The 14,650-nt window shown below is 39.0% G+C and overlaps 1 protein-coding gene across 2 annotated transcripts in view; it reads right to left on the bottom strand.

Moving 5' to 3' along the window:
• Positions 1–14,650, bottom strand: part of LOC115243182 (lachesin-like) — a 190,834-nt gene that overhangs the window by 55,170 nt on the left and 121,014 nt on the right. The window lies entirely within an intron of this gene.

Here is a 14,650-nt window from a genome sequence, read left to right on the forward strand (position 1 = left end):
CGTTTTTGTAACAGAATAAAATAAATTTTATATTTGTATTATGATTTTTAACAATCGTGTGATAATAAATTTGCCGAGTAACAAATAATTTTAGCTCGTAAGTAGTACGAGTCTAAAATTTAACCGACATGCACCGTAGACATCGCACAATCTATAGGCAACATTTTTTTTCTTTTCCTCTCTCTTTTTATCTCCATAGTCGTTTTTGTAACAGAATAAAATAAATTTTACATTTGTGTTATAATTTTCAACAATCGTGTAATCATAAATTCGCCGAGTAACAATTAATTTTAGCGCGTAAGTAGTACGAGTCTAAAATTTAACCGACATGCACCGTAGACATCGCACAATCTATAGGCAACATTTTTTTTCTTTTCCTCTCTCTTTTTACCTCCATAGTCGTTTTTGTAACAGAATAAAATAAATTTTACATTTGTGTTATAATTTTCAACAATCGTGTAATCATAAATTCGCCGAGTAACAATTAATTTTAGCGCATAAGTAGTTCGAGTCTAAAATTTAGCCGACATGCAACGTAGACATCGTGCAATCTATAGGCAACGAACATAGTTTACACACTTTGATTGTGAAATTTTCAAATCTTCAAATTGAGCGAAACGGAGATTGTACAATTAATACGTAACGGGAGATTAATGCTCTCTCTCTCTCTCTCTCTTTCTCTTTACCATATTCAACTGGCAGGGTCAAAGGTTGATAAAGATCGTTATAACAATTATACGCGCATGGAGAGTGGATTGTGGATTATGACATGATTATTATGGGTGGTGCCCCGGTCCCGGTGTAACGGCACAGTTACAATACACTACCCGGTAATACGTCAAGCTGTACGTCTACTCCATGTGCCGTTGCATACCGGCTACGCGACATGCAACTACTCTCTTCTCCCTCTCTCTCTGTCTCTGTCTCTCTCCGTCTCTCTCCGTCTCTCTCTCTCTCTTTCGGAGTGCCGCGTCGGACAGAGAGAATGAGAGTCATGCGATGAGAGACGCGTAGATGCGGGCTTGCCCGATGAGGAATGAGGAGGAAGGTGGCACGACACATGGCGGGCAAATTTACCGTGTGTAGCTTCCTCTCTTCTCTTCGTGCTTTACATTTTTCTACATAATTTTGATTACGGTTCTCTTCGCGCAGATATTTTATATACAAGGTATATATCGTTCACACACGTGTACAAAGATCGAAGATTGCATATAAGGGAAGTGATCGTATCGGTAACGCGATTTCTTGATATTTTTAGAATTCTTGCATCTATATTCTTTTTATCACAAATAAGTTGTTTACAAATAATAAATATTTATATAATTAAAATGTAAACAATTTATAAGTCTTAACTTTATTTCTTAATGATTTCTTTCCGTTCAGAAACTGTCTTCAAATACAAAGGCCGACTGCATAAAAATTAACGATGAATATTATATTCATTCAAATGATGGTAATTTTTTTCGTATTCGTACTCTTCTCTTCCAAGATAGCCGAATTTGTTTATGTATCATGAGGAGAGCGATCTTGAAACATCATTCTTATTAGATTCTTTTCATAAGCAAGATAAATAGAATGTGCTATCGTTCTCGTCAGGATTCGACAACGTAATTTGTGTGACATACATTCTCTTATTTTTTATTTATCTCTTTCTTGCAACGCGAGAAAAGCATCGTTCAAGTCTAACTATAGAGTTGCTGCACTTTCCATTCGCATCCGAGTGCGAAGTGAAATATAACGCACTCAGAGGACGGAAATGAGAAGATATTGGCGACCGGGGGCAAGAATCCATGAGATTCTATGGTTTTATCGCATTAACGGTATTTTACCGCGAGTCGGAAAATATCCTCCGCTTTGTATGCGGCTTAGGAATTGCTATAAAGTACCCATCATTGCTTTATAGTAATCAAAATATTGGAAACAACAGTAGAAGAAGCGCTTCAAAAAAAGAGAGAATGGGGAAAGAGATTTTCCGCTTAAAAAAATAATATAAAAAAAATTGAGTCCGGTGAGAGACGCGATTAATTATCTTTTTCTAAAGAACCTCCCCGGACATAGCTGATCTTATCAATGCACTTTGATTCAATCTATAATTGACCGTATCATCGAGCTGCGCACAAAAAGCTAAACGGTAACGTCGTTTGTGCGAGCGCGTATGTATGTGTAAGATAGGCGAAACATGGGCTAATTCACGGTATGTAAGCTCATAAAAATTCAACGCCCCTCTCGGAATTCATACGCGTTGTCGCGTCGCGTCCCATCCCGTCGCCCCGATGCGGCGCGTCGCGACCGCATTTAAAAAGGGCAAACAAAAGCCGCGTCACACATCGCAGCACCTCCCTTCTTCCCTTGAAGGATGTCCACGCGTTCCCCGTGTATGTACGCGCCTCCGGAGCGAATTATACAGAGACAGTGCAGCGAAATGCACTGTCCGGGGGGCGCGTTTCCGCGCGTTGAGATCAAAAAATCTTGGTCTTTATATCGTGGACTTTGAAGTCCAAACACGGAAAAGTGCGTCGGCATGGTCGTATACATTACAACGGCGAGGTATAAAGAGACTTTGTGCGACCGCGATCACTCCTACGCGAAGAAATCGCGTCCGTTTCGATAATATTCCTTGATGAAAGATTCTTGGTTACAAAAATTATCGTTCTATTTATAGATAAATCCAACTTTCTCTCTCTCTCTCTCTCTCTCTCTTTCTCCGACTTTCACACGTGACGCTTGCAAAATTTTCTAACACCGATGTAAAATATACGCGAAATATTACGAGGTATTCGAAAGATGCACATTTCAATAATATAAACTACTGAAACATTTTACAATGAAATGAATATTCAATGCAATTTGAACGACGAGACGGTAAAAAGGATTTCATAGAAGACTGATTCTGCGTGACCACACGCACACACGCACACACTGGAAGACACAAACCCTATACATATAGAGATTCCGTGCACCTTTTCAAGCTGCTCGACGTGCCGAGATCAAAAACACTGTTTCGAGCTCTCAAGGCTTTTCAACCTCGAGCTTTCGAGTTTAATTACCTGCACATCACTAAGCGCACTTCACTGTCATGTGTCACCGGAACCATGAAGACCGGAAACAATTGTCGCTCCCCGTTAAAACATCTGAATATGATTTTTAAGTATATTGATTTAATTATATGCCGCAGTTTAATTAAAACAAAATATTATATTTTATAAATTAATTTGTGATAGAAGAGAGTTGATTTTGCTAAACGGCATTTTATCTCCATCGCTTTCACATACTAATATTATGTCAATGTTTTATTACATTATAAAAAGAAATATAGGAAAAAGAGTTGCCATCACTGTTGTTGTAACGTAACAACGCCCTGGTAGGTTTACGGTATATAAAATTGATATTAATAATTAAGTCGGAGATATTTTGTTCGTAATATTTTTACTTAAAATCAATCGGCTATTGCGCCAGCCAGATTATAGCGTCGCACTTGAAAATAGCACGTGGTTGACATGACCTTTCTACGTTATTCCACAAAAATGATTCTTCAAAGGCATTTCTCGTGTAAAATGCGTTTTGCGTGCAAGGACAAGCCGAATCCGGCGCGACGTCCGCGTCTGCAGCCCGATATTCCATCATATCGCGTGACATTCACTTATGAATCTTCCGCTGTGTAAAAGCGAGAAAGCGCTCTCCGGCTGAGAGTTCTCGTCTGTATTAAGTGTAATGGGTGTTAGCGGACGAGTAGGATGAGCGCACCTATCTTAGATGCCCCGAAATTGTTCCGCGTTCGATCGTCTCTCGCTATGTTCAGTGAAGCAAAAACGATAGAAGCAACGTGCTCGTTTCTGCGAAACTCCGTAAAGATACTTAGTCCCGAGCTGCATCGGATGTACTGCGCGTAGTTTATCGAGGCAACATGCAAGAAAAAAATGGAAAACTACAAGCAAAGACTATAGAAATAAAAATAAAAATTGAGAGACGCAGAGTATTACAGAATGATCTCCTTCATCCACTTTTTTAAGAGAGAGAGAGAGAGAGACCCAGGGATAAAAAAATTAAAATCGGATTTTCTCACAACTTTAAGATTAATTTTTTTCAACTTTTTATAAAAGGGTGCGTTAGAGATCACTGTCGCAAAGCTTCAATTTTAACTTTGATGATTGCTTTTTTATACATTATGTATCTATGTATATATCGTTGTTGTGTGTATATGTGTACACGTCTTCTTCCGCTATTTACAAAAGTGTTTCTCTATTCTTTAGGAGCGTGCGGCTAAAATTCGCATCTCTTTTTTTTGTATGTCATCAAGCGCTTTAAGAATGCTGTGGAGATAAACAATGGCGGTTTCGTCTGGCAGTTTTACCTTCCGCACGTGGTGAGTGAATTTTGAGAGCTGAAATAATTTATTTAAGATCCGTGTGTGTATATACGTATATGAGAAAAAAAAAGAGAGAAAGAAAGTCTGTATTTAATTTTACACGCCCTCTCAAACACTTAATACAGCGCGTAACTTTAAGACAATCTTAACTCGCGGCTTAGTTACGGAGACATTTAGCACAAAAGCTTGAAATATTACAGAGGAAGGTAATGTCCGAATAAATTCCGGTGGAAGTAGAAGGATTGCTCCGTTTGCTCGAAACACGTTTTTTTAAATATTAAATTTACTTTATAATAAAAATATAATTAATCTATCCAGTTCGTTAGCGTTGATTAATTCCTCTCTCTCTCGAATACATTCTCATTCTCTCATAATATACTTTGTACTTAGAAATCTCACGTTCGGCTATATCTTTTTTTTTAGTATTTTTCAATTCTTATTATAAACATTACAAAAATAGATGGTAAAAAATATAATAATGAAAAGATAGAAAAATTAAAATGCAGTATTGAGGGGTTAAATCACTGAGAGATACGAGTCATTAGAATGATAGAATTGCATTAAATAAAAGTTTTTCGTGATAATCAATTTTTGAGTATGTATTTATGTGAAGACATCTTGAAAAATTAAAAACACACTGTCACGGCTTGATTTTGCCCAATCTGAGATCCTCTGAAAATACTTTTCTTTTTCTCTCAAAACACTCGACGCTTCGTCGCACCGCTACGACGAGTTTCCCGATGCTGCGCCTCTTCGACGTCGTTCGTGCACACAAGGTAACCCGGTGGTGAGTGAAGGAAAAGAGGGTAAGGGGGAAGAGGAGGAAGGGATAGGCCACACCGAGACACGTTAATGAGTTTTTCGAGGGACGTGCCGGGCGCAGAGACGATCGACAAGAGGCGGGAATTAGAGGTGCGAGAAAGCTACGAGTTGGGGGGTCGTCTGGCAACAAAGGAGGAAAAGTGGGAAAAGGCGGGATAACGAGAGGGGAAGAGAGAAAAAGAGAGAGCAAAAAGATAATCGCGAAATCGAGGGATGCACGCGAGGGGGCCGCTCAAGATCGATTCCCCAGTTTTAAATTTAAATAAACGCCAGCTCGCGTAGCCGATAAGGGCCCTACCTCGCAATAGACGCGCGCGAGAACCCCTCTCGTTTTAGTGGCAATTTTTCTTTCCGTGCGCAGCCAGACTGTTTGCTGCGACAGACCCCGAGAATACTCCGACAAGATCAATATCATGAGAAAATCCGATCGTCATTACACTAATACTCACATCTGCCAGAGATTTTCGTAGTACTTTACGACGTAGCGATAAACGCAATTCCAGCGCAATTGAGAAACATTAAGGGCAAGATATGTTTAATACTGTCATTTTGTTTTCGCAAAACAAAATTTCGTGACTACGAACCACATGAAAACGTTAAGTTAGAAACATGAAGCGTTTAAAAAATATGGTCGATAATATTTTGATGATATTCATCTCGATAATGATTGATATGTCGAATTTTATCTTATTACCAGAGAGATGAAAAGCTTGTTTCTTTTTTTTTTGACGAAATGGGATTATTACATTGAAAGAATTAATATTGTGAGCAATGCTCCAAGAGAAGCACTTTCGTGCGATGTAATAGCCGGCCGATGCGAGACTGGAAATCTAACGATAAGAGAGCGACGATATATCTGTTGTAAAGTAACAATTAATTTTAAATTTATCGATAGATTTTCGCGAGGGTCATGAAATCGCATTTTCGCTGGTCGGGAAAGCAGATGATTTCCAGGCTTTACTCGAATAAATCGAAATCGATGGATTCAAATGCCGATCTGTAATATCGGCGCCCACGTGGCGTGTGCTACAAGCAGAATTCCAATTTCCTCGGGCGTTGGACAATTAAATTACAATCGGCAAACACGATAAGCACGATCGTTTCGATCAGAATGGATGTTGCAGGGTAGCATCGTTTAAATCAAAATGTTGGATCCTTTTTTTCGAAAGAGAAAAAAGAACAAATAAAAACACTATTTCCTTCCCGTCCTCCTCTCCATCCCATCCACGCTATGTATCGATGTATAGATCAATACTTCCCGTATCACAGGTGCTAAATCTTGTTTCACCAAAAGTCTCGCGACCTGTTAATGGTTTCATACATAAATGATACTGTAATTGACGCTGCGATACTGCCCACTTTTGTGCGTGAGAAGCTGTAAATATTTAACAAATTTTCTGAATAAACTTTTTTTCCTGCACCGGATTTCTCGTTAAAAATCGTTTAGTGAGGAGTGCGAAAGGGCGGTAAAAACACGTTTCGAAAGACAATCTTCTAAAATCAACATTTAGTTATTTGCGAACGTACATTCATCTCTTGCACGTAATCGAAACAAACAGTATCCTCGTACTCGATTTCACCGCTGCGGTTCCGTATCGTTCTCGTCAAAAGAATCGCAGCGTAACGCGCTCGCGACGGCAGGTACGGAATTAATGATCGTATCATAATAAATTTTTATTCGAGAAAAGAATAGAAGAGCGCGCGCGTGTATTTTTGCAGCTCTTACACTTTTCTCATTAATACGAGATTTATTTATCGGAGAAGATATCCATTAAGAGATTGGAGAAATCCATCTTACGTACAAAATTATTCTAAAACAAAGCAAAGTTCTCGTGATCGTACGACAATTATCGGCAATTATCCCCCGCGTGGATTCTATTCTTTTCTCTCCCAGTTAAGATTTTTAGCATCAGCGCGTCAATAGGGCCGCATCTTTACGTAATTCCATCTCCGAGTTTGCAGGTGGCTTAATTTTTGCCGTAACACGTCTGTCGTTGCGCACTGGTCCGCGTCTCGCGGAGATACGGCACGGATTTTTCTCGTTGCTGATTTTAATAACAGATTGCTACTGGAAGTACCGTGGGTGGGAAACGCAGGACGAGGGGGCAGGGGGAGACGTTAGCGCCTGGGAGACAAGGAGAGGAGGAAAATGGTGAAAGAGAAAGAGATAGAGAAAGAGAGAAAGAGAAGGATCGTGCCTGAGTCACTGCTTATACGTGACTACGGCGACGCCGTCGCCGCCACCCCCTTTTGCCACCTCCGATATAACCATTCCTACCCCCATCTCCCTTCTCCCCCGTGCCGCATTCTCTGCAATGTTTCGCCGTTACATTCTCCCCTCGAATGCGATACCTATACTTGCCTACGCGAACGACGGACACGTTCGAATAAATTAAAACGATTCTTTCCGTGACCTGCAACCTCATCTCAGCCCTCGTCCCGTCCTCGTCTAGCGAGCATCTTTGGTGACGGTGAGAGGGCAATAAATAAAATTAGCACGAACCCTGTGACAAATCGCACCGAGTTCCTGTTACTACTGTCTACCTGCGTGCGAATAGTTTATCGCGTTCCCGTTTATTGCAAATCGGATTCTTGAATAGATCGGGCCATTTGTCGCGCCGGTGTTCGGCCTCGCAAATCGAATTTGTAGCGATGAACACGAATCTGAATTCATGAAGACTGGCTATGATTTAAAAACGCACAAGATAGATCATATGTTTGTACGAACGTTTAACTTGTTTTTATCGTTTACAAATGTTGAATTCGTCCCTAAAGTGACGTTTCACGATATTAAAAAACTTACGATGCGTACGATGAAATTGAATATTTACGCACAGCTGCATCTTCAATTATTAACTTAAAAAAAAAAATTGAATAAAGGAATATAAACACATAAAGCCAAAATTGAATTCTTTATTATTCATTATCTCGATTTAATTTTATCTGTATTAAAAATCCTTTCAAGTACTTTCTCCATTGAAATTATTTGGGATGTTGCCGTGAAATTTTATGAAAATGAGAGGTTGAGCATTTTCGGGAACTTTATTCAAAAATTCTAGTTTACACACTCGCGTTTCTTAATGGAAATTTATGCAGAACGCGCTACACGTAATTTCGGCTTTCTCCCCTTCATCAACAAGTCCGTCTGTCCGAGTCGGAAATGGCGACTTTATCATTCTAAATTCGCGCTAACTAATGAAAGTCGAAAATTATATTCTTTAGCGGAACGTTATGTTGCCGGAAATGATGTAGGGAAAGAGAGAAAAAGAGAGAGAAAAAAGATAATCGCGAAATCGAGGGATGCACGCGAGGGGGCCGCTCAAGATCGATTCCCCAGTTTTAAATTTAAATAAACGCCAGCTCGCGTAGCCGATAAGGGCCCTACCTCGCAATAGACGCGCGCGAGAACCCCTCTCGTTTTAGTGGCAATTTTTCTTTCCGTGCGCAGCCAGACTGTTTGCTGCGACAGACCCCGAGAATACTCCGACAAGATCAATATCATGAGAAAATCCGATCGTCATTACACTAATACTCACATCTGCCAGAGATTTTCGTAGTACTTTACGACGTAGCGATAAACGCAATTCCAGCGCAATTGAGAAACATTAAGGGCAAGATATGTTTAATACTGTCATTTTGTTTTCGCAAAACAAAATTTCGTGACTACGAACCACATGAAAACGTTAAGTTAGAAACATGAAGCGTTTAAAAAATATGGTCGATAATATTTTGATGATATTCATCTCGATAATGATTGATATGTCGAATTTTATCTTATTACCAGAGAGATGAAAAGCTTGTTTCTTTTTTTTTTGACGAAATGGGATTATTACATTGAAAGAATTAATATTGTGAGCAATGCTCCAAGAGAAGCACTTTCGTGCGATGTAATAGCCGGCCGATGCGAGACTGGAAATCTAACGATAAGAGAGCGACGATATATCTGTTGTAAAGTAACAATTAATTTTAAATTTATCGATAGATTTTCGCGAGGGTCATGAAATCGCATTTTCGCTGGTCGGGAAAGCAGATGATTTCCAGGCTTTACTCGAATAAATCGAAATCGATGGATTCAAATGCCGATCTGTAATATCGGCGCCCACGTGGCGTGTGCTACAAGCAGAATTCCAATTTCCTCGGGCGTTGGACAATTAAATTACAATCGGCAAACACGATAAGCACGATCGTTTCGATCAGAATGGATGTTGCAGGGTAGCATCGTTTAAATCAAAATGTTGGATCCTTTTTTTCGAAAGAGAAAAAAGAACAAATAAAAACACTATTTCCTTCCCGTCCTCCTCTCCATCCCATCCACGCTATGTATCGATGTATAGATCAATACTTCCCGTATCACAGGTGCTAAATCTTGTTTCACCAAAAGTCTCGCGACCTGTTAATGGTTTCATACATAAATGATACTGTAATTGACGCTGCGATACTGCCCACTTTTGTGCGTGAGAAGCTGTAAATATTTAACAAATTTTCTGAATAAACTTTTTTTCCTGCACCGGATTTCTCGTTAAAAATCGTTTAGTGAGGAGTGCGAAAGGGCGGTAAAAACACGTTTCGAAAGACAATCTTCTAAAATCAACATTTAGTTATTTGCGAACGTACATTCATCTCTTGCACGTAATCGAAACAAACAGTATCCTCGTACTCGATTTCACCGCTGCGGTTCCGTATCGTTCTCGTCAAAAGAATCGCAGCGTAACGCGCTCGCGACGGCAGGTACGGAATTAATGATCGTATCATAATAAATTTTTATTCGAGAAAAGAATAGAAGAGCGCGCGCGTGTATTTTTGCAGCTCTTACACTTTTCTCATTAATACGAGATTTATTTATCGGAGAAGATATCCATTAAGAGATTGGAGAAATCCATCTTACGTACAAAATTATTCTAAAACAAAGCAAAGTTCTCGTGATCGTACGACAATTATCGGCAATTATCCCCCGCGTGGATTCTATTCTTTTCTCTCCCAGTTAAGATTTTTAGCATCAGCGCGTCAATAGGGCCGCATCTTTACGTAATTCCATCTCCGAGTTTGCAGGTGGCTTAATTTTTGCCGTAACACGTCTGTCGTTGCGCACTGGTCCGCGTCTCGCGGAGATACGGCACGGATTTTTCTCGTTGCTGATTTTAATAACAGATTGCTACTGGAAGTACCGTGGGTGGGAAACGCAGGACGAGGGGGCAGGGGGAGACGTTAGCGCCTGGGAGACAAGGAGAGGAGGAAAATGGTGAAAGAGAAAGAGATAGAGAAAGAGAGAAAGAGAAGGATCGTGCCTGAGTCACTGCTTATACGTGACTACGGCGACGCCGTCGCCGCCACCCCCTTTTGCCACCTCCGATATAACCATTCCTACCCCCATCTCCCTTCTCCCCCGTGCCGCATTCTCTGCAATGTTTCGCCGTTACATTCTCCCCTCGAATGCGATACCTATACTTGCCTACGCGAACGACGGACACGTTCGAATAAATTAAAACGATTCTTTCCGTGACCTGCAACCTCATCTCAGCCCTCGTCCCGTCCTCGTCTAGCGAGCATCTTTGGTGACGGTGAGAGGGCAATAAATAAAATTAGCACGAACCCTGTGACAAATCGCACCGAGTTCCTGTTACTACTGTCTACCTGCGTGCGAATAGTTTATCGCGTTCCCGTTTATTGCAAATCGGATTCTTGAATAGATCGGGCCATTTGTCGCGCCGGTGTTCGGCCTCGCAAATCGAATTTGTAGCGATGAACACGAATCTGAATTCATGAAGACTGGCTATGATTTAAAAACGCACAAGATAGATCATATGTTTGTACGAACGTTTAACTTGTTTTTATCGTTTACAAATGTTTACAAATGAATTCGTCCCTAAAGTGACGTTTCACGATATTAAAAAACTTACGATGCGTACGATGAAATTGAATATTTACGCACAGCTGCATCTTCAATTATTAACTTAAAAAAAAATTGAATAAAGGAATATAAACATATAAAGCCAAAATTGAATTCTTTATTATTCATTATCTCGATTTAATTTTATCTGTATTAAAAATCCTTTCAAGTACTTTCTCCATTGAAATTATTTGGGATGTTGCCGTGAAATTTTATGAAAATGAGAGGTTGAGCATTTTCGGGAACTTTATTCAAAAATTCTAGTTTACACACTCGCGTTTCTTAATGGAAATTTATGCAGAACGCGCTACACGTAATTTCGGCTTTCTCCCCTTCATCAACAAGTCCGTCTGTCCGAGTCGGAAATGGCGACTTTATCATTCTAAATTCGCGCTAACTAATGAAAGTCGAAAATTATATTCTTTAGCGGAACGTTATGTTGCCGGAAATGATGTACTTTGACGAGATACGCATATCGTCTCTCATTCTCGTAAATCAGAGCGCATACATAAAATTATGCTCCGCGTCATTATCATAAAGAACTGATTAAAATCGTCAACAATGCCGAGAAGGAAAAGCACGATATGTAAATATTTCTTCAGCGAACAAAAAAAAAAAATATGGCAAAAACTGTACAATTCTTGAACTAAAATTCTAGAATTATCGTGTTAACTGCAACGTAGAAATGAAACAAAAAAAACGACGGTATTTACGGGGGATGTATGCGTTATGATATCATAACTTTACAAGTATAATGCGCGCGTATAAAATATCTAAATATAAACGTATACATTTGTTTTCCCCCCGCTCTACCTCTATACCTCTCCCGAATATCAACACTTGCAGAATATTAATAATTATACCAACGATACAGTGTTTGCTTTTCCGTTAACTGTATTAATAACTGCAACAAGGGAGTTCAATTGTGTTTACTGAAATTACATTCGCCGGCAAACAAATGCGTCGTCATAAATGCGGCAGTGCGATCGCATTGGTTGCCACGCATTCGAGAATGAAAATATATTTCACGAGACGTTTGCAGGCGTGTGGCAACGATATATTTGTGCGGCACACAACGCGATAGTCTCTATAATTATCGTACTACAATATATATTCGCCGCGTTATACGTCACGTTGCACGAAGCTGTACGAGGGATAAAACGGCGGCACTGCGGGCGGGGAGAAAAACGTATACGTATATATAATGCTTTTTCAGGCCGTAAACTTGTAATGTCATCAGACCAAGAGGGTCGCCGGTAGATGCTTGTAATCTGTCCGACCGTTTAATTAATCTCCGTTTGAACGCATAAAAATGCGCAAAGAGCGTTACGTTGATCTCTCAGCTCTGCAAAACTCTGCTATAATCCCTCCATTTAAAAATATGTCGTCTAGTCATCATCGCTAAAATGCCCCATCACTTCATATTGATCGTTGATTTTTACGTTAATTTTTTTATAAATAATTTCTTATGTCACAAGTTTAGAATTCAATCTCTTATATATACGTTCTCTTATACACCAAAAAACAGTCATATCGGAATTCATAACTCTTAGTGATATCCTGTACATCAATAGCGAAACAAGTCCTACGGCTATTTAGAAAAACTTTATATTGCGAATGAAACGTAAAAATTCCCCTGGTCTGACAAAATATTCGCTCGGCACACACGACCGATTCCTCGTTACTACTGAAATTCGTGCTGATATTATTGACCAATGAAATACCCTGTGATACGCAAACAAGTTATAATATAAAATAGCCACGGGTCAATGAGAGCTAATATTAAAAGTGTTTCTCTTGAATGAATGCGAACGATTGAAACGAGAAATTGAATAAAAATGTGTATTGCTCAATCGCCAAATAGATATATAATTCATAATAAATTTATAATTCACAATAGATATACATATAATTCATATTACTAAATATACAATGTTTATTTTGAGATTTTGCGGATACTAGCCATTAATCTTCAGCATCGGCCATTGAAACAAATTTGTCTAAATGCATTTGCATAATAACAGATTAATCGTTCTACTATATAATTACATTATATAGGCTTAATACATATAATTAAACTGAATGATTATTATAATGATATAGAGCGATGCCAATTGTTTAGAAATATTCGTATTAATAAAGATAGCATTACATAAAACATTATTTTATTTCTGATATATGCATTCTATATATAATTGCATTACTCTTTTAGTATTGTACATTTATACTGAATTCGTTTCCAGCATTATATTGTGTCTTATTTCTCGCGAAAATACACGATGCATCTAAGAGCGAATATTTGCGAAGCGCAACAACAATATTCTAGCCAATTTCTTATATAATTTCTCGTCGCGACGACAATAGTAAGGCATATATCGTAGACAATATTGCATTATTACTCAATCGTAATTTATAAATTGAAAAGACCCCAGGATAATATTCGTTGACAAAAGCCTTTGTTAGTTACACTGCCACAAATAAAATTAAAGGACGCCTAAAAGGATAATCCATGGTGTATCCGCGTTGAGAACAGCGGCAAATACATTTTCCCTTCCTTTGTCACCAGCTTTCAAATGACATCTCATTCGTATTGTAATTACGACGAATTTTTCTAGCACATTGCTGAATTAATTAATTAATTATATGTATATATAAATTGTCAATCTTTGTTTTTTTCTTACCTATATTTTCGCGGCATCTCTCGCGTGCAGTTTCGGTTTGAATCTTACGTGAAAACTCGAGAGAGCTGTCTTAAGAATACGAAGATTATGTTTCGCATAAGCTCCGACAAACTTCCGCCTCCATCGTTCCTCACCATCTCTTTGTAGCCGACTTAAAAGGCGGATGCAATTTTACTTTACGGATAATTAATAATTAAATATCGCGGAGCTTTCAAAGGTAGCGCAATACGGCACGAGAGACCATAATCGTCATTTTCTCATCTATACTATAATACGTTCCGTTTCTCGCTATATATTTTAAGTGTAACAAAAAAGAGTCATTACAAATAAAGATTCTAAAAATTACAAAAATATTCCCTTCAGATTTAAATGTCAAATTTTAATTCAAATAACAGAACACAATTTTAACAAGCAGATTTTTTAAAAATTTTTTCTCCGCATCATATTCAAATCGAAAATATAAATTTTTCCGTCAGACAATCTATAGATAGATGATAGATCAATGATTAGGATACCACTTAAACTGAAGAAGTCAAAAAAGGAATAGTGCTAAAAAATCAAAAGACCATAAACTTTTGCATCTGTAATTAATCCGTATAAGATTCGTGCATGCGAACAAAACCCGTAAACGCGATCTAACGATGTGCAAAAAGGATTATCCACTTCGATATACGGCGAAAGCTCCCACCCGGATACGGAAGCAGAGGCAAAATAAGCGGTCGTGGTGAGCGAGTATGTCATGGGGAAGAGGCACGTGCCCGGTATTTAGGAGAAGCAGTAACGTAACAATAGGCAAGTACAGGGGTGGAAACGGCGTAATGGTGTGTCGCGGTTCGCCCGAGCTTACTTTTATGTCTCACCAGGGAACCTCGACGCCGTCTCTTTCTCTTCTCT

The sequence above is a fragment of the Formica exsecta genome, unplaced genomic scaffold, assembly GCF_003651465.1.
Source record: "Formica exsecta isolate Colony F162 unplaced genomic scaffold, ASM365146v1 scaffold696, whole genome shotgun sequence".
Lineage (NCBI taxonomy): Eukaryota > Metazoa > Arthropoda > Insecta > Hymenoptera > Formicidae > Formica > Formica exsecta.